General features: G+C 41.7%; 12 non-coding genes across 12 annotated transcripts; all 12 read right to left on the bottom strand.

The window, feature by feature from the left end:
• Positions 1-390: 390 nt before the first annotated feature.
• Positions 391-462, bottom strand: TRNAQ-UUG (transfer RNA glutamine (anticodon UUG)). The gene has a single exon. It is a non-coding gene; the product is annotated as a tRNA-Gln (tRNA).
• A 650-nt stretch (positions 463-1,112) lies between these two features.
• TRNAF-AAA (transfer RNA phenylalanine (anticodon AAA)) lies at positions 1,113-1,194 on the bottom strand. The gene has a single exon. It is a non-coding gene; the product is annotated as a tRNA-Phe (tRNA).
• Positions 1,195-2,151: 957 nt separating this feature from the next.
• TRNAQ-UUG (transfer RNA glutamine (anticodon UUG)) lies at positions 2,152-2,223 on the bottom strand. The gene has a single exon. It is a non-coding gene; the product is annotated as a tRNA-Gln (tRNA).
• Positions 2,224-2,883: 660 nt separating this feature from the next.
• On the bottom strand, positions 2,884-2,965 carry TRNAC-ACA (transfer RNA cysteine (anticodon ACA)). Its single transcript has one exon. It is a non-coding gene; the product is annotated as a tRNA-Cys (tRNA).
• A 1,688-nt stretch (positions 2,966-4,653) lies between these two features.
• Positions 4,654-4,735, bottom strand: TRNAS-AGA (transfer RNA serine (anticodon AGA)). The gene has a single exon. It is a non-coding gene; the product is annotated as a tRNA-Ser (tRNA).
• Positions 4,736-5,692: 957 nt separating this feature from the next.
• On the bottom strand, positions 5,693-5,764 carry TRNAQ-UUG (transfer RNA glutamine (anticodon UUG)). Its single transcript has one exon. It is a non-coding gene; the product is annotated as a tRNA-Gln (tRNA).
• Positions 5,765-6,424: 660 nt separating this feature from the next.
• Positions 6,425-6,506, bottom strand: TRNAS-AGA (transfer RNA serine (anticodon AGA)). Its single transcript has one exon. It is a non-coding gene; the product is annotated as a tRNA-Ser (tRNA).
• Positions 6,507-7,463: 957 nt separating this feature from the next.
• TRNAQ-UUG (transfer RNA glutamine (anticodon UUG)) lies at positions 7,464-7,535 on the bottom strand. Its single transcript has one exon. It is a non-coding gene; the product is annotated as a tRNA-Gln (tRNA).
• A 649-nt stretch (positions 7,536-8,184) lies between these two features.
• TRNAS-AGA (transfer RNA serine (anticodon AGA)) lies at positions 8,185-8,266 on the bottom strand. The gene has a single exon. It is a non-coding gene; the product is annotated as a tRNA-Ser (tRNA).
• Positions 8,267-9,216: 950 nt separating this feature from the next.
• On the bottom strand, positions 9,217-9,288 carry TRNAQ-UUG (transfer RNA glutamine (anticodon UUG)). The gene has a single exon. It is a non-coding gene; the product is annotated as a tRNA-Gln (tRNA).
• Positions 9,289-9,948: 660 nt separating this feature from the next.
• TRNAS-AGA (transfer RNA serine (anticodon AGA)) lies at positions 9,949-10,031 on the bottom strand. Its single transcript has one exon. It is a non-coding gene; the product is annotated as a tRNA-Ser (tRNA).
• Positions 10,032-10,988: 957 nt separating this feature from the next.
• On the bottom strand, positions 10,989-11,060 carry TRNAQ-UUG (transfer RNA glutamine (anticodon UUG)). The gene has a single exon. It is a non-coding gene; the product is annotated as a tRNA-Gln (tRNA).
• Between the last annotated feature and the right edge of the window lie 8,964 nt (positions 11,061-20,024).

Below are 20,024 nucleotides of genomic sequence, written 5' to 3'. Positions count from 1 at the left end.
CTGCTTTAGGAAATTCTGAAAAACAAAAGAAAAGATGATTCAGGAAGAAAACGCCAACAATTCCAGAAGCCATTTCAGCTTAAAATCCTTGTCAGTTTAATACACCTGGAAAAAGTGTTATGTGAACATTGACATAAATCATAGGGTATGGTTGCTTTGTGTGACACAATTCGTAAGAGTGCTGTATCTTAAAGTCAATTTTAAGTTTCGGTAATCCTGCTTCATAGGTGGATTTGGCCATACAACTCAAAGTGATCACTCCATGGATGTTTGGAACATTCAAATCTTTTTTTGGCATGTTGATTTTAACTCTCTTTTTATGTTAAAACTTGGGCACAGGAGAACTCAGTGTAAGCGGAAAAACTGAAACATAAGTACAAAGAGATGCCCAGGTTCCACTGAGATTTGAACTCAGATCGCTGGATTCAAAGTCCAGAGTGCTAACCATTACACCATGGAACCACACAAAAAAAATACATGGCTGCAGTTTTTGTGCTAAAAAGCACATTTGAATTCGTGAATACAGGCTCTAAAGCTGTAGTGCAAATCTACAATTAATACACAATGGTAAATTAATATCTCCTTAACTTTTATTCCACAAGTGTGCCAAGGGTTGCATGATATCTCAACAAGGACAGTTTTAAATGTGGATGAAAAGTGGCTAGTAAATAGAGTGCTGGATCTGTTACTTGGAAACAGGGTAAGAAAAAAATGATTGCAAAATGTATACTGTTAGAAAGCTATTCATCCAGAAGTGGCTAAAAATGTTTCATTGTGTGGTAAAAAGTTTCTTCCAAGAGATAATTCAAGGTTGTTGCAAATCAAAGTGCATGTCCCAGTACATCTGCCACATCAGTGGTCTGTGACTGCTAGACAAAAGAGGGAGAAGCACCACTTACCTGGTGGCACTCATGGCGCTTCTTTTAATTAGTGGCTTGACGCACGTGGGATGCAGCGTCAGATCAGCTTATAGAAAATACATCCAAAAATCAAGTCAGTCTGGTTCTAGAAACCCGGTCTAAAGTTTGCATATCACCTTCATGTGTGATAAACCAGGAAACACGCAAATTTATCTTCTCGGGTAATCAGACAAAAAACTACAGGAACATATTCGTAGTCGGCAGGATTTGAACCTGCGTGGGGAAACCCCAATTGATTTTTAGTGCATCGCCTTAACCACTCGGCCACGACTACTCAGACATTGGCCATTGATGAGTTTCACACACCTTTTCTTATAGCACCATGATCAAGAGCAGTGATTATCCCTTTGGAAAACATCTCAGAAAATAGAAACAAAATTCCAGGTACCAGTAAAATATGAAAATCTGATTTAAAGTCATCATCAATGGGAATCATGTACAGTTTAAGACTTTTACCTCTTTATAAGGCGGATTTTCAGTGGGTCCACTCCAAAATCATCCAGAAAATTACTCTGAAAATGCTGAAAACACTGAACAAATTAGTTTCCACGTAAAAAAGACTTGCTGTTCATATGATCAGGCTTTTGGGTGTCTTTTAACCACATCAAGTTTCCAAAAATGCCAAGCGGTTAACTAAAATAAGCATATCATTCTTCAGGTGTTTTTCATTTCGAATAGCTCCATACTTATAATACAATTTAATGGGAAGGTTAGAAAAACTCCTTCAAGGTTCCTGAGTGACTTTTAGTGCGTTTTGTGAGCTACAAAGATGCGCCACAAAAATAGACTCAAAAGGTTCCCAAAATAATTTTATAAAAATACCACCAAAAATGTTTGCAAACTGCTTTAGGAAATTCTGAAAAACAAAAGAAAAGATGATTCAGGAAGAAAACGCCAACAGTTCCTGAAGCCATTTCAGCTTCAAATCCTTGTCAGTTTAATACACCTGGAAAAAGTGTTATGTGAACATTGACATAAATCATAGGGTATGGTTGCTTTGTGTGACACAATTCGTAAGAGTGTTGTATCTTAAAGTCAATTTTAAGTTTCGATAATCCTGGTTCATAGGTGGATTTGGCCATACAACTCAAAGTGATCACTCCATGGATGTTTGGAACATTCAAATCTTTTTTTGGCATGTTGATTTTAACTCTCTTTTTATGTTAAAACTTGTGCACAGGAGAACTCAGTGTAAGCGGAAAAACTGAAACATATGTACAAAGAGCTGCCCAGGTTCCAATGAGATTTGAACTCAGATCGCTGGATTCAAAGTCCAGAGTGCTAACCATTACACCATGGAACCACACACAAAAAATACATGGCTGCAGTTTTTGTGCTAAAAAGCACATTTGAACTCATGAATGAAGGTGAATACAGGCTCTAAAGCTGTAGTGCAAATCTACAATTAATACACAATGGTAAATTAATATCTCCTAAACTTTTATTCCACAAGTGTGCCAAGGGTTGTATGATATCTCAATAAGGACAGTTTTAAATGTGGATGAAAAGTGGCTAGTAAATAGAGTGCTGGATCTGTAACTTGGAAACAGGGTAAGAAAAAAATAATTGCAAAACTTATACTGTTAGAAAGCTGTTCATCCAGAAGTGGCTAAAAATGTTTCATTGTATGGTAAAAAGTTTCTTCCAAGAGATAATTCAAGGTTGTTGCAAATCAAAGTGCATGTCCCAGTACATCTGCCACAGCAGTGGTCTGTGACTGCTAGACAAAAGAGGGAGAAGCACCACTTACCTGGTGGCACTCATGGCGCTTCTTTTAATTAGTGGCTTGACGCACGTGGGATGCAGCGTCAGATCGGCTTATAGAAAATACATCCAAAAATCAAGTCAGTCTGGTTCTAGAAACCCGATCTAAAGTTTGCATATCACCTTCATGTGTGATAAACCAGGACACACGCAAATTTATCTTCTCGGGTAATCAGTCAAAAAAATACAGGAACATATTCTTAGTCGGCAGGATTTGAACCTGCGTGGGGAAACCCCAATTGATTTGTAGTCCATCGCCTTAACCACTCGGCCACGACTACTCAGACATTGGCCATTGATGAGTTTCACACACCTTTTCTTATAGCACCATGATCAAGAGCAGTGATTATCCCTTTGGAAAACATCTCAGAAAATAGAAACAAAATTCCAGGTACCAGTAAAATATGAAAATCTGATTTAAAGTCATCATCAATGGGAATCATGTACAGTTTAAGACTTTTACCTCTTTATAAGGCGGATTTTCAGTGGGTCCACTCCAAAATAATCCAGAAAATTACTCTGAAAATGCTGAAAACACTGAACAAATTAGTTTCCACGTAAAAAAGACTTGCTGTTCATATGATCAGGCTTTTGGGTGTCTTTTAACCACATCAAGTTTCCAAAAATGCCAAGCGGTTAACTAAAATAAGCATATCATTCTTCAGGTGTTTTTCATTTCGAATAGCTCCATACTTATAATACAATTTAATGGGAAGGTTAGAAAAACTCCTTCAAGGTTCCTGAGTGACTTTTAGTGCGTTTTGTGAGCTACAAAGATGCGCCACAAAAATAGACTCAAAAGGTTCCCAAAATAATTTTATAAAAATACCACCAAAAATGTTTGCAAACTGCTTTAGGAAATTCTGAAAAACAAAAGAAAAGATGATTCAGGAAGAAAACGCCAACAGTTCCTGAAGCCATTTCAGCTTCAAATCCTTGTCAGTTTAATACACCTGGAAAAAGTGTTATGTGAACATTGACATAAATCATAGGGTATGGTTGCTTTGTGTGACACAATTCGTAAGAGTGTTGTATCTTAAAGTCAATTTTAAGTTTGATAATCCTGGTTCATAGGTGGATTTGGCCATACAACTCAAAGTGATCACTCCATGGATGTTTGGAACATTCAAATCTTTTTTTGGCATGTTGATTTTAACTCTCTTTTTATGTTAAAACTTGGGCACAGGAGAACTCAGTGTAAGCGGAAAAACTGAAACATATGTACAAAGAGCTGCCCAGGTTCCAATGAGATTTGAACTCAGATCGCTGGATTCAATGTCCAGAGTGCTAACCATTACACCATGGAACCACACACAAAAAATACATGGCTGCAGTTTTTGTGCTAAAAAGCACATTTGAACTCATGAATGAAGGTGAATACAGGCTCTAAAGCTGTAGTGCAAATCTACAATTAATACACAATGGTAAATTAATATCTCCTAAACTTTTATTCCACAAGTGTGCCGAGGGTTGCATGATATCTCAATAAGGACAGTTTTAAATGTGGATGAAAAGTGGCTAGTAAATAGAGTGCTGGATCTGTAACTTGGAAACAGGGTAAGAAAAAAATAATTGCAAAACTTATACTGTTAGAAAGCTGTTCATCCAGAAGTGGCTAAAAATGTTTCATTGTATGGTAAAAAGTTTCTTCCAAGAGATAATTCAAGGTTGTTGCAAATCAAAGTGCATGTCCCAGTACATCTGCCACAGCAGTGGTCTGTGACTGCTAGACAAAAGAGGGAGAAGCACCACTTACCTGGTGGCACTCATGGCGCTTCTTTTAATTAGTGGCTTGACGCACGTGGGATGCAGCGTCAGATCGGCTTATAGAAAATACATCCAAAAATCAAGTCAGTCTGGTTCTAGAAACCCGGTCTAAAGTTTGCATATCACCTTCATGTGTGATAAACCAGGACACACGCAAATTTATCTTCTCGGGTAATCAGTCAAAAAAATACAGGAACATATTCGTAGTCGGCAGGATTTGAACCAGCGCGGGGAAACCCCAATGGATTTCTAGTCCATCGCCTTAACCACTCGGCCACGACTACTCAGACATTGACCATTGATGAGTTTCACACACCTTTTCTTATAGCACCATGATCAAGAGCAGTGATTATCCCTTTGGAAAACATCTCAGAAAATAGAAACAAAATTCCAGGTACCAGTAAAATATGAAAATCTGATTTAAAGTCATCATCAATGGGAATCATGTACAGTTTAAGACTTTTACCTCTTTATAAGGCGGATTTTCAGTGGGTCCACTCCAAAATCATCCTGAAAATTACTCTGAAAATGCTGAAAACACTGAACAAATTAGTTTCCACGTAAAAAAGACTTGCTGTTCATATGATCAGGCTTTTGGGTGTCTTTTAACCACATCAAGTTTCCAAAAATGCCAAGCGGTTAACTAAAATAAGCATATCATTCTTCAGGTGTTTTTCATTTCGAATAGCTCCATACTTATAATATAATTTAATGGCAAGGTTAGAAAAACTCCTTCAAGGTTCCTGAGTGACTTTTAGTGCGTTTTGTGAGCTACAAAGAAGCGCCACAAAAATAGACTCAAAAGGTTCCCAAAATAATTTTATAAAAATACCACCAAAAATGTTTGCAAACTGCTTTAGGAAATTCTGAAAAACAAAAGAAAAGATGATTCAGGAAGAAAACGCCAACAGTTCCTGAAGCCATTTCAGCTTCAAATCCTTGTCAGTTTAATACACCTGCAAAAAGTGTTATGTGAACATTGACATAAATCATAGGGTATGGTTGCTTTGTGTGACACAATTCGTAAGAGTGTTGTATCTTAAAGTCAATTTTAAGTTTCGGTAATCCTGCTTCATAGGTGGATTTGGCCATACAACTCAAAGTGATCACTCCATGGATGTTTGGAACATTCAAATCTTTTTTTGGCATGTTGATTTTAACTCTCTTTTTATGTTAAAACTTGGGCACAGGAGAACTCAGTGTAAGCGGAAAAACTGAAACATATGTACAAAGAGCTGCCCAGGTTCCACTGAGATTTGAACTCAGATCGCTGGATTCAAAGTCCAGAGTGCTAACCATTACACCATGGAACCACACAAAAAAAATACATGGCTGCAGTTTTTGTGCTAAAAAGCACATTTGAACTCATGAATGAAGGTGAATACAGGCTCTAAAGCTGTAGTGCAAATCTACAATTAATACACAATGGTAAATTAATATCTCCTAAACTTTTATTCCACAAGTGTGCCAAGGGTTGCATGATATCTCAACAAGGACAGTTTTAAATGTGGATGAAAAGTGGCTAGTAAATAGAGTGCTGGATCTGTAACTTGGAAACAGGGTAAGAAAAAAATAATTGCAAAACTTATACTGTTAGAAAGCTGTTCATCCAGAAGTGGCTAAAAATGTTTCATTGTATGGTAAAAAGTTTCTTCCAAGAGATAATTCAAGGTTGTTGCAAATCAAAGTGCATGTCCCAGTACATCTGCCACAGCAGTGGTCTGTGACTGCTAGACAAAAGAGGGAGAAGCACCACTTACCTGGTGGCACTCATGGCGCTTCTTTTAATTAGTGGCTTGACGCACGTGGGATGCAGCGTCAGATCGGCTTATAGAAAATACATCCAAAAATCAAGTCAGTCTGGTTCTAGATACCCGGTCTAAAGTTTGCATATCACCTTCATGTGTGATAAACCAGGACACACGCAAATTTATCTTCTCGGGTAATCAGACAAAAAACTACAGGAACATATTCGTAATCGGCAGGATTTGAACCTGCGCAGGGAAACCCCAATGGATTTCTAGTCCATCGCCTTAACCACTCGGCCACGACTACTCAGACATTGACCATTGATGAGTTTCACACACCTTTTCTTATAGCACAATGATCAAGAGCAGTGATTATCATATTGGAAAACATCTCAGAAAATAGAAACAAAATTCCAGGTACCAGTAAAATATAAAAATCTGATTTAAAGTCATCATCAATGGGAATCATGTACAGTTTAAGACTTTTACCTCTTTATAAGGCGGATTTTCAGTGGGTCCACTCCAAAATCATCCTGAAAATTACTCTGAAAATGCTGAAAACACTGAACAAATTAGTTTCCACGTAAAAAAGACTTGCTGTTCATATGATCAGGCTTTTGGGTGTCTTTTAACCACATCAAGTTTCCAAAAATGCCAAGCGGTTAACTTAAATAAGCATATCATTCTTCAGGTGTTTTTCATTTCGAATAGCTCCATACTTATAATACAATTTAATGGCAAGGTTAGAAAAACTCCTTCAAGGTTCCTGAGTGACTTTTAGTGCGTTTTGTGAGCTACAAAGAAGCGCCACAAAAATAGACTCAAAAGGTTCCCAAAATAATTTTATAAAAATACCACCAAAAATGTTTGCAAACTGCTTTAGGAAATTCTGAAAAACAAAAGAAAAGATGATTCAGGAAGAAAACGCCAACAATTCCTGAAGCCATTTCAGCTTAAAATCCTTGTCAGTTTAATACACCTGGAAAAAGTGTTATGTGAACATTGACATAAATCATAGGGTATGGTTGCTTTGTGTGACACAATTCGTAAGAGTGTTGTATCTTAAAGTCAATTTTAAGTTTCGGTAATCCTGCTTCATAGGTGGATTTGGCCATACAACTCAAAGTGATCACTCCATGGATGTTTGGAACATTCAAATCTTTTTTTGGCATGTTGATTTTAACTCTCTTTTTATGTTAAAACTTGGGCACAGGAGAACTCAGTGTAAGCGGAAAAACTGAAACATAAGTACAAAGAGCTGCCCAAGTTCCACTGAGATTTGAACTCAGATCGCTGGATTCAAAGTCCAGAGTGCTAACCATTACACCATGGAACCACACAAAAAAAATACATGGCTGCAGTTTTTGTGCTAAAAAGCACATTTGAATTCGTGAATACAGGCTCTAAAGCTGTAGTGCAAATCTACAATTAATACACAATGGTAAATTAATATCTCCTTAAATTTATTCCACAAGTGTGCCAAGGGTTGCATGATATCTCAACAAGGACAGTTTTAAATGTGGATGAAAAGTGGCTAGTAAATAGAGTGCTGGATCTGTTACTTGGAAACAGGGTAAGAAAAAAATAATTGCAAAACGTATACTGTTAGAAAGCTATTCATCCAGAAGTGGCTAAAAATGTTTCATTGTGTGGTAAAAAGTTTCTTCCAAGAGATAATTCAAGGTTGTTGCAAATCAAAGTGCATGTCCCAGTACATCTGCCACAGCAGTGGTCTGTGACTGCTGGACAAAAGAGGGAGAAGCACCACTTACCTGGTGGCACTCATGGCGCTTCTTTTAATTAGTGGCTTGACGCACGTGGGATGCAGCGTCAGATCGGCTTATAGAAAATACATCCAAAAATCAAGTCAGTCTGGTTCTAGAAACCCGGTCTAAAGTTTGCATATCACCTTCATGTGTGATAAACCAGGAAACACGCAAATTTATCTTCTCGGGTAATCAGACAAAAAACTACAGGAACATATTCGTAGTCGGCAGGATTTGAACCTGCGCGGGGAAACCCCAATGGATTTCTAGTCCATTGCCTTAACCACTCGGCCACGACTACTCAGACATTGGCCATTGATGAGTTTCACACACCTTTTCTTATAGCACCATGATCAAGAGCAGTGATTATCCCTTTGGAAAACATCTCAGAAAATAGAAACAAAATTCCAGGTACCAGTAAAATATGAAAATCTGATTTAAAGTCATCATCAATGGGAATCATGTACAGTTTAAGACTTTTACCTCTTTATAAGGCGGATTTTCAGTGGGTCCACTCCAAAATCATCCTGAAAATTACTCTGAAAATGCTGAAAACACTGAACAAATTAGTTTCCACGTAAAAAAGACTTGCTGTTCATATGATCAGGCTTTTGGGTGTCTTTTAACCACATCAAGTTTCCAAAAATGCCAAGCATTTAACTAAAATAAGCATATCATTCTTCAGGTGTTTTTCATTTCGAATAGCTCCATACTTATAATACAATTTAATGGGAAGGTTAGAAAAACTCCTTCAAGGTTCCTGAGTGACTTTTAGTGCGTTTTGTGAGCTACAAAGTAGCGCCACAAAAATAGACTCAAAAGGTTCCCAAAATAATTTTATAAAAATACCACCAAAAATGTTTGCTTTAGGAAATTCTGAAAAACAAAAGAAAAGATGATTCAGGAAGAAAACGCCAACAATTCCTGAAGCCATTTCAGCTTAAAATCCTTGTCAGTTTAATACACCTGGAAAAAGTGTTATGTGAACATTAACATAAATCATAGGGTATGGTTGCTTTGTGTGACACAATTAGTAAGAGTGTTGTATCTTAAAGTCAATTTTAAGTTTCGGTAATCCTGCTTCATAGGTGGATTTGGCCATAGAACTCAAAGTGATCACTCCATGGATGTTTGGAACATTCAAATCTTTTTTTGGCATGTTGATTTTAACTCTCTTTTTATGTTAAAACTTGGGCACAGGAGAACTCAGTGTAAGCGGAAAAACTGAAACATATGTACAAAGAGCTGCCCAGGTTCCACTGAGATTTGAACTCAGATCGCTGGATTCAAAGTCCAGATTGCTAACCATTACACCATGGAACCACAAGAAAAAAATACATGGCTGCAGTTTTTGTGCTAAAAAGCACATTTGAACTCATGAATGAAGGTGAATACAGGCTCTAAAGCTGTAGTGCAAATCTACAATTAATACACAATGGTAAATTAATATCTCCTTAACTTTTATTCCACAAGTGTGCCAAGGGTTCCATGATATCTCAACAAGGACAGTTTTAAATGTGGATGAAAAGTGGCTAGTAAATAGAGTGCTGGATCTGTTACTTGGAAACAGGGTAAGAAAAAAATAATTGCAAAACTTATACTGTTAGAAAGCTGTTCATCCAGAAGTGGCTAAAAATGTTTCATTGTGTGGTAAAAAGTTTCTTCCAAGAGATAATTCAAGGTTGTTGCAAATCAAAGTGCATGTCCCAGTACATCTGCCACAGCAGTGGTCTGTGACTGCTAGACAAAAGAGGGAGAAGCACCACTTACCTGGTGGCACTCATGGCGCTTCTTTTAATTAGTGGCTTGACGCACGTGGGATGCAGCGTCAGATCGGCTTATAGAAAATACGTCCAAAAATCAAGTCAGTCTGGTTCTAGAAACTCTGTCTAAATTTTGCATATCACCTTCATGTGTGATAAACCAGGACACACGCAAATTTATCTTCTCGGGTAATCAGACAAAAAACTACAGGAACATATTCGTAGTCGGCAGGATTTGAACCTGCGCGGGGAAACCCCAAATGGATTTCTAGTCCATTGCCTTAACCACTCGGCAACGACTACTCAGACATTGGCCATTGATGAGTTTCACACACCTTTTCTTATAGCACCATGATCAAGAGCAGTGATTATCCCTTTGGAAAACATCTCAGAAAATAGAAACAAAATTCCAGGTACCAGTAAAATATGAAAATCTGATTTAAAGTCATCATCAATGGGAATCATGTACAGTTTAAGACTTTTACTTCTTTATAAGGCGGATTTTCAGTGGGTCCACTCCAAAATCATCCTGAAAATTACTCTGAAAATGCTGAAAACACTGAACAAATTAGTTTCCACGTAAAAAAGACTTGCTGTTCATATGATCAGGCTTTTGGGTGTCTTTTAACCACATCAAGTTTCCAAAAATGCCAAGCGGTTAACTAAAATAAGCATATCATTCTTCAGGTGTTTTTCATTTCGAATAGCTCCATACTTATAATACAATTTAATGGCAAGGTTAGAAAAACTCTTTCAAGGTTCCTGAGTGACTTTTAGTGCGTTTTGTGAGCTACAAAGAAGCGCCACAAAAATAGACTCAAAAGGTTCCCAAAATAATTTTATAAAAATACCACCAAAATTTTTTGCAAACTGCTTTAGGAAATTCTGAAAAACAAAAGAAAAGATGATTCAGGAAGAAAACGCCAACAATTCCTGAAGCCATTTCAGCTTAAAATCCTTGTCAGTTTAATACACCTGGAAAAAGTGTTATGTAAACATTGACATAAATCATAGGGTATGGTTGCTTTGTGTGACACAATTAGTAAGAGTGTTGTATCTTAAAGTCAATTTTAAGTTTCGGTAATCCTGCTTCATAGGTGGATTTGGTTATACAACTCAAAGTGATCACTCCATGGATGTTTGGAACATTCAAATCTTTTTTTGGCATGTTGATTTTAACTCTCTTTTTATGTTAAAACTTGGGCACAGGAGAACTCAGTGTAAGCGGAAAAACTGAAACATATGTACAAAGAGCTGCCCAGGTTCCACTGAGATTTGAACTCAGATCGCTGGATTCAAAGTCCAGAGTGCTAACCATTACACCATGGAACCACAAAAAAAAAAAATACATGGCTGCAGTTTTTGTGCTAAAAAGCACATTTGAACTCATGAATGAAGTTGAATACAGGCTCTAAAGCTGTAGTGCAAATCTACAATTAACCCCTTCCCGACCTTTGACGCATACGCTGCGTCATGAAAGTCGGTGCCAATCCGACCCATGACGCAGCATATGCGTCATGGAAAGATCGCGTCCCTGCAGATCCGGTGAAAGGGTTAACTCCCATTTCACCCGATCTGCAGGGACAGGGGGAGTGGTAGTTTAGCCCAGGGGGGGTGGCTTCACCCCCCCGTGGCTACGATCGCTCTGATTGGCTGTTGAAAGTGAAACTGTCAATCAGAGCGATTTGTAATATTTCACCTATTATAACTGGTGAAATATTACAATCCAGCCATGGCCAATGCTGCAATATCATCGGCCATGGCTGGAAATACTAATGTGCCCCCACCTCACCCCACCGATCGCCCCCCCAGCCCTCCGATCTGGCCGGTACACTGCTCCGGCTCCCCTCCGTCCTGTGCTCCGGCTCCCCCCGTGCTTTTGTCCGCTCCACCCGTGCTCCAATCACCCTCCCCATGCTCCAATCACCCCCCCTGCACTCCGATCCACCCCCCGTGCTCCGTTCCACCCCCCGTGCTCCGTTCCACCCCCCCGTGCACCGTTCCACCCCCCGTGCTCCGATCCACCCCCCCATGCTCCGATCCCCCCCGTGCTCCCCCACCCCATCATACTTACCGATCCTGCCGGGGTCCGTCCGTCTTCTCCCCGGGCGCCTCCATCTTCCAAAATGGCGGGCGCATATGCAGTGCGCCCGCCGAATCTGCCGGCCGGCAGATTCGTTCCAAAGTGCATTTTGATCACTGAGATATAATCTATCTCAGTGATCAAAATAAAAAAATAATAAATTACCCCCCCCCCTTTGTCACCCCCATAGGTAGGGACAATAAAAAAAATAAAGATTTTTTTTTTTTCCACTAATGTTAGAATAGGGTTAGGGGTAGGGTTAGGGTTAGGGTTAGGGCTAGGGTTAGGGCTAGGGTTAGGGCTAGGGTTAGGGCTAGGGTTAGGGCTAGGGTTAGGGCTAGGGATGTGCACACGTATTCTGGTCCTCTGCAGATTTTTCCGCTGCGGATTTGATAAATCCGCAGTGCTAAACCGCTGCGGATTTATGGCGGATTTACCGCGTTTTTTCTGCACATTTCACTGCGGTTTTACAACTGCAATTTTCTATTTGAGCAGTTGTAAAACCGCTGCGGAATCCGCACAAAGAAGTGACATGCTGCCGAATGTAAACCGCTGCGTTTCCGTGCAGTTTTTCTGCAGCATGTGTACAGCAATTTTTGTTTCCCATAGGTTTACATTGAACTCATGGGAAACTGCTGCGGATCCCCAGCGTTTTCCGCAGCGTGTGCACATACCTTTAGAATTACGCTATGTGCACACGGTGCGGATTTGGCTGCGGATTCGCAGCAGTGTTCCATCAGGTTTACAGTACCAAGTAAACATATGGAAAACCAAATCCGCTGTGCCCATGGTGCGGAAAATACCGCACGGAAACGCTGCGTTGTATTTTCCGCAGCATGTCAATTCTTTGTGCGGAATCCGCAGCGTTTTACACCTGTTCCTCAATAGGAATCCGCAGGTGAAATCCGCACAAAAAATACTGGAAATCCGTGGAAAATCCGCAGGTAAAACGCAGTGCCTTTTACCAGCGGATTTTTCAAAAATGATGCTGAAAAATCTCACACGAATCCGCAACGTGGGCACATGGCCTTAGGGTTAGGGTTGAAATTAGGGTTATGGCTACAGTTGGGATTAGGGTTAGGGGTGTGTTGGGGTTAGGGTTGTGATTAGGGTTATGGCTACAGTTGGGATTAGAGTTAGGGGTGTGTTGGGGTTAGTGTTGGAGGTAGAATTGAGGGGTTACCACTGTTTAGGCACATCAGGGGTCTCCAAACGCAACATGGCGCCACCATTGATTCCAGCCAATCTCGTATTCAAAAAGTCAAATGGTGCTCCCTCACTTCCAAGCCCCGACGTGTGCCCAAACAGTGGTTTACCCCCACATATGGGGTACCAGCATACTCAGGACAAACTGCGCAACAATTACTGGGGTCCAATTTCTCCTGTTACCCTTGTGAAAATAAAAAAATGCTTGCTAAAACATCATATTTGAGGAAAGAAAAATGATTTTTTATTTTCACGGCTCTGCGTTGTAAACGTCTGTGAAGCACTTGGGGGTTCAAAGTGCTCACCACATATCTAGATAAGTTCCTTGGGGGGTCTAGTTTCTAAAATGGGGTCACTTGTGGGGGGTTTCTACTGTTTAGGCACACCAGGGGCTCTGCAAACGCAACGTGACGCCCGCAGACCATTCCATCAAAGTCTGCATTTCAAAAGTCACTACTTCCCTTCTGAGCCCCGACGTGTGCCCAAACAGTGGTTTACCTCCACACATGGGGTATCAGCGTACTCAGGAGAAACTGGACAACAACTTTTGGGGTCCAATTTCTCCTGTAACCCTTGGGAAAATAAAAAATTCTGGGCTAAATAATTATTTTTGAGGAAAGAAAACGTATTTATTATTTTCACGGCTCTGCATTATAAACTTCTATGAAGCACTTGGGGGTTCAAAGTGCTCACCACACATCTAGATAAGTTCCTTTCGGGGTCTAGTTTCCAAAATGGGGTCACTTGTGGGGGGTTTCTACTGTTTAGCCACATCAGGGGCTCTGCAAACGCAACGTGACGCCCGCAGAGCATTCCATCAAAGTCTGCATTTCAAAACGTCACTACTTCAATTCCGAGCCCCGGCATGTGCCCAAACAGTAGGTTACCCCCACATATGGGGTATCACCGTACTCAGGAGAAACTGGACAACAAATATTGGGGTCAAATTTCTCCTGTTACCCTTGGGAAAATAAAAAAATTCTGGGCTAAATAATTATTTTTGAGGAAAGAAAACGTATTTATTATTTTCACGGCTCTGCATTATAAACTTCTGTGAAGCACTTGGGGGTTCAAAGTGCTCACCACACATCTAGATAAGTTCCTTTCGGGGTCTATTTTCCAAAATGGGGTCACTTGTGGGGGGTTTCTACTGTTAAGCCACATCAGGGGCTCTGCAAACGCAACGTGACGCCCACAGAGCATTCCATCAAAGTCTGCATTTCAAAACGTCACTACTTCACTTCCGAGCCCCGACATGTGCCCAAACAGTGGTTTACCTGTTGTGAATTCTGTGGTCACAAGTGGTATTGCAGTCTCTGGGCGTCCTCCCTCAGGTGTTTTGGTGAGCTCGTTGGCTGCTTTGCTATTTAGCTCCACCTGAGTCTGTCTTCCTTGCTCCTTGTCAATGTTCCAGTGTTGGATCTGAGCTACTGCATCTTTCCTTGGGCCTGCTGCTCTGCTAGATAAGTGCTTCTAGTTTGTTTTCTGTTTTTTCTGTCCAGCTTGTTATTATCTTTTGCTGGAAGCTCTGAGAAGCAAAGGGGTGCACCGCCGTGCTGTTAGTTCGGCACGGTGGGTCTTTTTGCCCCTTTGCGTGGTTTTCGTTTTAGGGTTTTTTGTAGACTGCATAGTTCTCTTTGCTATCCTCGCTCTGTCTAGAATATCGGGCCTCACTTTGCTGAATCTATTTCATTCCTACGTTTGTCTTTTCATCTTGCTAACAGTCATTATATGTGGGGGCTGCCTATTCCTTTGGGGTATTTCTCTGAGGTAAGTCAGGCTTGTATTTCTATCTTCAGGCTAGTCAGCTCCTCAGGCAGTGCCGAGTTGCATAGGTAGTGATAGGCGCAATCCACTGCTGCTTCCAGTTGTGTGAGGACAGTTCAGGTACTGCAGTCTACAGAGATTCCACGTCTCAGAGCTCGTCCTATTGTTTTGGGTTTTTGCCAGATCTCTGTATGTGCGCTGATTACTGCACGCTGTGTTGCCTGATTGCCAGCCATAACAGTACAAGGAGCCAATTCAATGATTTCCAATAGAGGGAAAAAAGAAATCCTGACATCATTTTTTTTTCTTAGCTCTGTCTTCAGTCTTTTTTTTCCCCTAGACATTAGAGTGCTTCAGGACACAGCTGTGGACATGGATATTCAGGCTCTGTGCTCCTCAATGGATAATCTCGTTGTAAATGTACAAAAGATTCAAGATACTATTGATCAGAAATCGATGCTAGAACCAAGAATTCCGATTCCTGATTTGTTTTTTGGTGACAGAACTAAGTTCCTGAGCTTCAGAAATAATTGTAAGCTATTTTTGGCCTTGAAACCTCATTCTTCTGGTAATCCTATTCAACAGGTTTTGATTATTATTTCTTTTTTGCGCGGCGACCCACAGGACTGGGCGTTTTCTCTTGCACCAGGAGATTCTGCATTGAGTAATATTGATGCATTTTTCCAGGCGCTGGGATTGCTTTACGATGAGCCTAATTCAGTGGATCAAGCTGAGAAAAATCTGCTGGCTTTATGCCAGGGTCAGGATGATGTAGAACTATATTGTCAGAAATTTAGAAAATGGTCAGTACTCACTCTGTGGAATGAATCTGCACTAGCGGCTTTGTTCAGAAAGGGTCTCTCTGAAGCTCTTAAGGATGTAATGGTGGGATTTCCTATGCCTGCTGGTTTGAATGAGTCTATGTCCTTGGCCATTCAGATCGGTCGTCGCTTGCGCGAGCGTAAATCTGTGCACCATCTGGCGGTATTGTCTGAGAGTAAGCCTGAGCCTATGCAGTGCAACAGGACTATGACTAAAGTAGAACGGCACGAACACAGACGTCTGAACAGACTGTGTTTCTATTGTGGTGATTCTACTCATGCTATTTCTAATTGTCCTAAACGCACTAGGCGGTTCGATAGCTCTGCCGTTATTGGTACTGTACAGTCCAAATTCCTTTTGTCCATTACCTTAATGTGCTCTTTGTCATCATATTCTGTCATGGCGTTTGTGGATTCAGGCGCTGCCCTGAATCTGATGGATTTGGATTATGCTAAACGTTGTGGATTTTTCTTGGAGCCTTTGCGGTGTCCTATTCCGTTGAGAGGAATTGATGCTACACCTCTGGCCAAGAATAAGCCTCAGTACTGGGCCCAGCTGACCATGTGCATGGCTCCTGCACATCAGGAAGTTATTCGCTTTTTGGTACTGCATAATTTGCATGATGTGGTCGTGTTGGGGTTGCCATGGCTACAAACCCATAATCCAGTATTGGATTGGAACTCTATGTCGGTAACCAGCTGGGGTTGTCAGGGAGTACATGGTGATGTTCCATTTTTGTCTATTTCGTCATCCATTCCTTCTGACATCCCAGAGTTCTTGTCGGACTTTCAGGATGTATTTGAAGAGTCCAAGTCTGATGCCCTTCCTCCGCATAGGAATTGTGATTGTGCTATCGATTTGATTCCTGGTAGTAAATTCCCTAAGGGTCGTTTATTTAATTTGTCCGTACCTGAACACACCGCTATGCGCAGTTATGTGAAGGAGTCCCTGGAGAAGGGACATATTCGCCCATCGTCGTCACCATTGGGAGCAGGGTTCTTTTTTGTAGCCAAGAAGGATGGTTCGCTAAGACCGTGTATTGATTACCGCCTTCTTAATAAGATCACTGTTAAGTTTCAGTATCCCTTGCCATTGATTTCTGACTTGTTTGCTCGGATTAAGGGGGCTAGTTGGTTTACTAAGATTGATCTTCGTGGTGCGTATAATCTGGTGAGAATCAGGCAGGGAGATGAATGGAAAACGGCATTTAATACGCCCGAGGGTCATTTTGAGTATCTGGTGATGCCGTTCGGACTTGCCAATGCTCCATCTGTTTTTCAGTCTTTTATGCATGACATTTTTCGTGAGTATCTGGATAAATTCTTGATTGTTTACTTGGATGACATTTTGATCTTCTCAGATGATTGGGAGTCTCATGTAAAGCAAGTCAGAATGGTTTTCCAGGTACTGCGTGCTAATTCCTTGTTTGTGAAGGGATCAAAGTGTCTCTTCGGTGTGCAGAAAGTTTCATTTTTGGGGTTCATCTTTTCCCCTTCTACTATCGAGATGGATCCGGTTAAGGTTCAGGCCATCCAGGATTGGACTCAGCCGACATCTCTAAAAAGTTTGCAGAAATTCCTGGGCTTTGCTAATTTTTATCGTCGCTTCATCTGTAATTTTTCTAGCATTGCCAGACCATTGACCGATTTGACCAAGAAGGGTGCTGATTTGGTTAATTGGTCTTCTGCTGCCGTGGAAGCTTTTCAGGAGTTGAAGCGTCGTTTTTGCTGTGCCCCTGTGTTGTGTCAACCTGATGTTTCTCTTCCGTTCCAGGTCGAGGTTGATGCTTCTGAGATTGGTGCAGGGGCGGTTTTGTCACAGAGAGGTTCTGGTTGCTCAGTGTTCAAACCATGTGCTTTCTTTTCCAGGAAATTTTCTGCTGCTGAGCGTAATTATGATGTGGGCAACCGAGAGTTGCTGGCCATGAAGTGGGCATTCGAGGAGTGGCGTCATTGGCTTGAGGGTGCTAAGCATCGCGTGGTGGTTTTGACTGATCATAAGAACCTTACTTATCTTGAGTCTGCCAAGCGCTTGAATCCTAGACAGGCCCGTTGGTCGTTATTTTTTGCTCGTTTTGATTTTGTGATTTCATACCTTCCGGGCTCTAAAAATGTGAAGGCGGATGCTCTGTCTAGGAGTTTTGTGCCCGACTCTCCGGGGTTATCTGAGCCGGCGAGTATCCTCAAGGAAGGAGTCATTGTGTCTGCCATCTCCCCTGATTTGCGGAGAGTGTTGCAGAAATTTCAGGCTAATAAACCTGATCGTTGTCCGGCCGAGAAACTGTTCGTCCCTGATAGGTGGACTAGTAAAGTTATCTCTGAACTTCATTGTTCGGTGCTGGCCGGTCATCCAGGAATCTTTGGTACCAGGGAGTTGGTTGCTAGATCCTTTTGGTGGCCGTCTCTGTCGCGGGATGTGCGTGCTTTTGTGCAGTCCTGTGGAATTTGTGCTAGGGCTAAGCCCTGCTGTTCACGTGCCAGTGGGTTGCTTTTGCCCTTGCCGGTCCCGAAGAGGCCTTGGACACATATTTCGATGGATTTCATTTCTGACCTTCCCGTTTCTCAAAAGATGTCTGTCATTTGGGTGGTCTGTGATCGCTTTTCTAAAATGGTCCATCTGGTGCCCTTGGTTAAATTGCCTTCCTCCTCTGATTTGGTGCCTTTGTTCTTCCAGCATGTGGTTCGTTTACATGGCATTCCTGAGAATATTGTTTCTGACAGAGGTTCCCAGTTTGTCTCAAGGTTCTGGCGAGCCTTTTGTGGTAGGATGGGCATTGACCTATCTTTTTCCTCGGCCTTCCATCCTCAGACTAATGGCCAGACCGAACGAACCAATCAGACCTTGGAAACATATCTGAGATGTTTTGTTTCCGCTGACCAGGATGATTGGGTGTCATTTTTGCCGTTGGCTGAGTTCGCCCTTAATAATCGGGCCAGCTCGGCTACCTTGGTCTCTCCATTTTTCTGCAATTCTGGGTTCCATCCTCGTTTCTCTTCAGGACAGGTTGAGTCTTCGGACTGTCCTGGTGTGGATTATGTGGTGGACAGGTTGCAGCAGATCTGGACTCAGGTAGTGGACAATTTGACCTTGTCCCAGGAGAAGGCTCAGCTTTTCGCTAATCGCAGACGCCGTGTGGGACCCCGACTTCGTGTTGGGGATCTGGTTTGGTTATCTTCTCGTCATATACCTATGAAGGTTTCCTCTCCTAAATTTAAACCTCGTTTTATTGGTCCGTATAGGATTTCTGAGATTCTCAATCCGGTGTCTTTTCGTCTGACCCTCCCAGACTCCTTTTCCATACATAATGTATTCCATAGGTCGTTGTTGAGGAGATACGTGGCACCTATGGTTCCATCTGTGGAGCCTCCTGCCCCTGTTTTGGTGGAGGGGGAATTGGAGTATATTGTGGAGAAGATTTTGGATTCTCGTGTCTCTAGACGGAAACTCCAGTATCTGGTCAAATGGAAGGGTTATGCTCAGGAAGATAATTCCTGGGTTTTTGCCTCTGATGTCCATGCCCCAGATCTTGTTCGTGCCTTTCATGTGGCTCATCCTGGTCGGCCTGGGGGTTCTGGTGAGGGTTCGGTGACCCCTCCTCAAGGGGGGGGTACTGTTGTGAATTCTGTGGTCACAAGTGGTATTGCAGTCTCTGGGCGTCCTCCCTCAGGTGTTTTGGTGAGCTCGTTGGCTGCCTTGCTATTTAGCTCCACCTGAGTCTGTCTTCCTTGCTCCTTGTCAATGTTCCAGTGTTGGATCTGAGCTACTGCATCTTTCCTTGGGCCTGCTGCTCTGCTAGATAAGTGCTTCTAGTTTGTTTTCTGTTTTTTCTGTCCAGCTTGTTATTATCTTTTGCTGGAAGCTCTGAGAAGCAAAGGGGTGCACCGCCGTGCTGTTAGTTCGGCACGGTGGGTCTTTTTGCCCCTTTGCGTGGTTTTCGTTTTAGGGTTTTTTGTAGACTGCATAGTTCTCTTTGCTATCCTCGCTCTGTCTAGAATATCGGGCCTCACTTTGCTGAATCTATTTCATTCCTACGTTTGTCTTTTCATCTTGCTAACAGTCATTATATGTGGGGGCTGCCTATTCCTTTGGGGTATTTCTCTGAGGTAAGTCAGGCTTGTATTTCTATCTTCAGGCTAGTCAGCTCCTCAGGCAGTGCCGAGTTGCATAGGTAGTGATAGGCGCAATCCACTGCTGCTTCCAGTTGTGTGAGGACAGTTCAGGTACTGCAGTCTACAGAGATTCCACGTCTCAGAGCTCGTCCTATTGTTTTGGGTTTTTGCCAGATCTCTGTATGTGCGCTGATTACTGCACGCTGTGTTGCCTGATTGCCAGCCATAACATTTACCCCCACATATGGGGTATCAGCGTACTCAGGAGAAATTGGACAACAACTTTTGGGGTCAAATTTCTCCTGTTAC

Source organism: Ranitomeya imitator, chromosome 9 (assembly GCF_032444005.1).
Source record: "Ranitomeya imitator isolate aRanImi1 chromosome 9, aRanImi1.pri, whole genome shotgun sequence".
Taxonomy (NCBI): domain Eukaryota; kingdom Metazoa; phylum Chordata; class Amphibia; order Anura; family Dendrobatidae; genus Ranitomeya; species Ranitomeya imitator.
The sequence above is the reverse complement of the archived record's forward strand: the minus strand, read 5'-3'. Positions and strand labels throughout refer to the sequence as shown.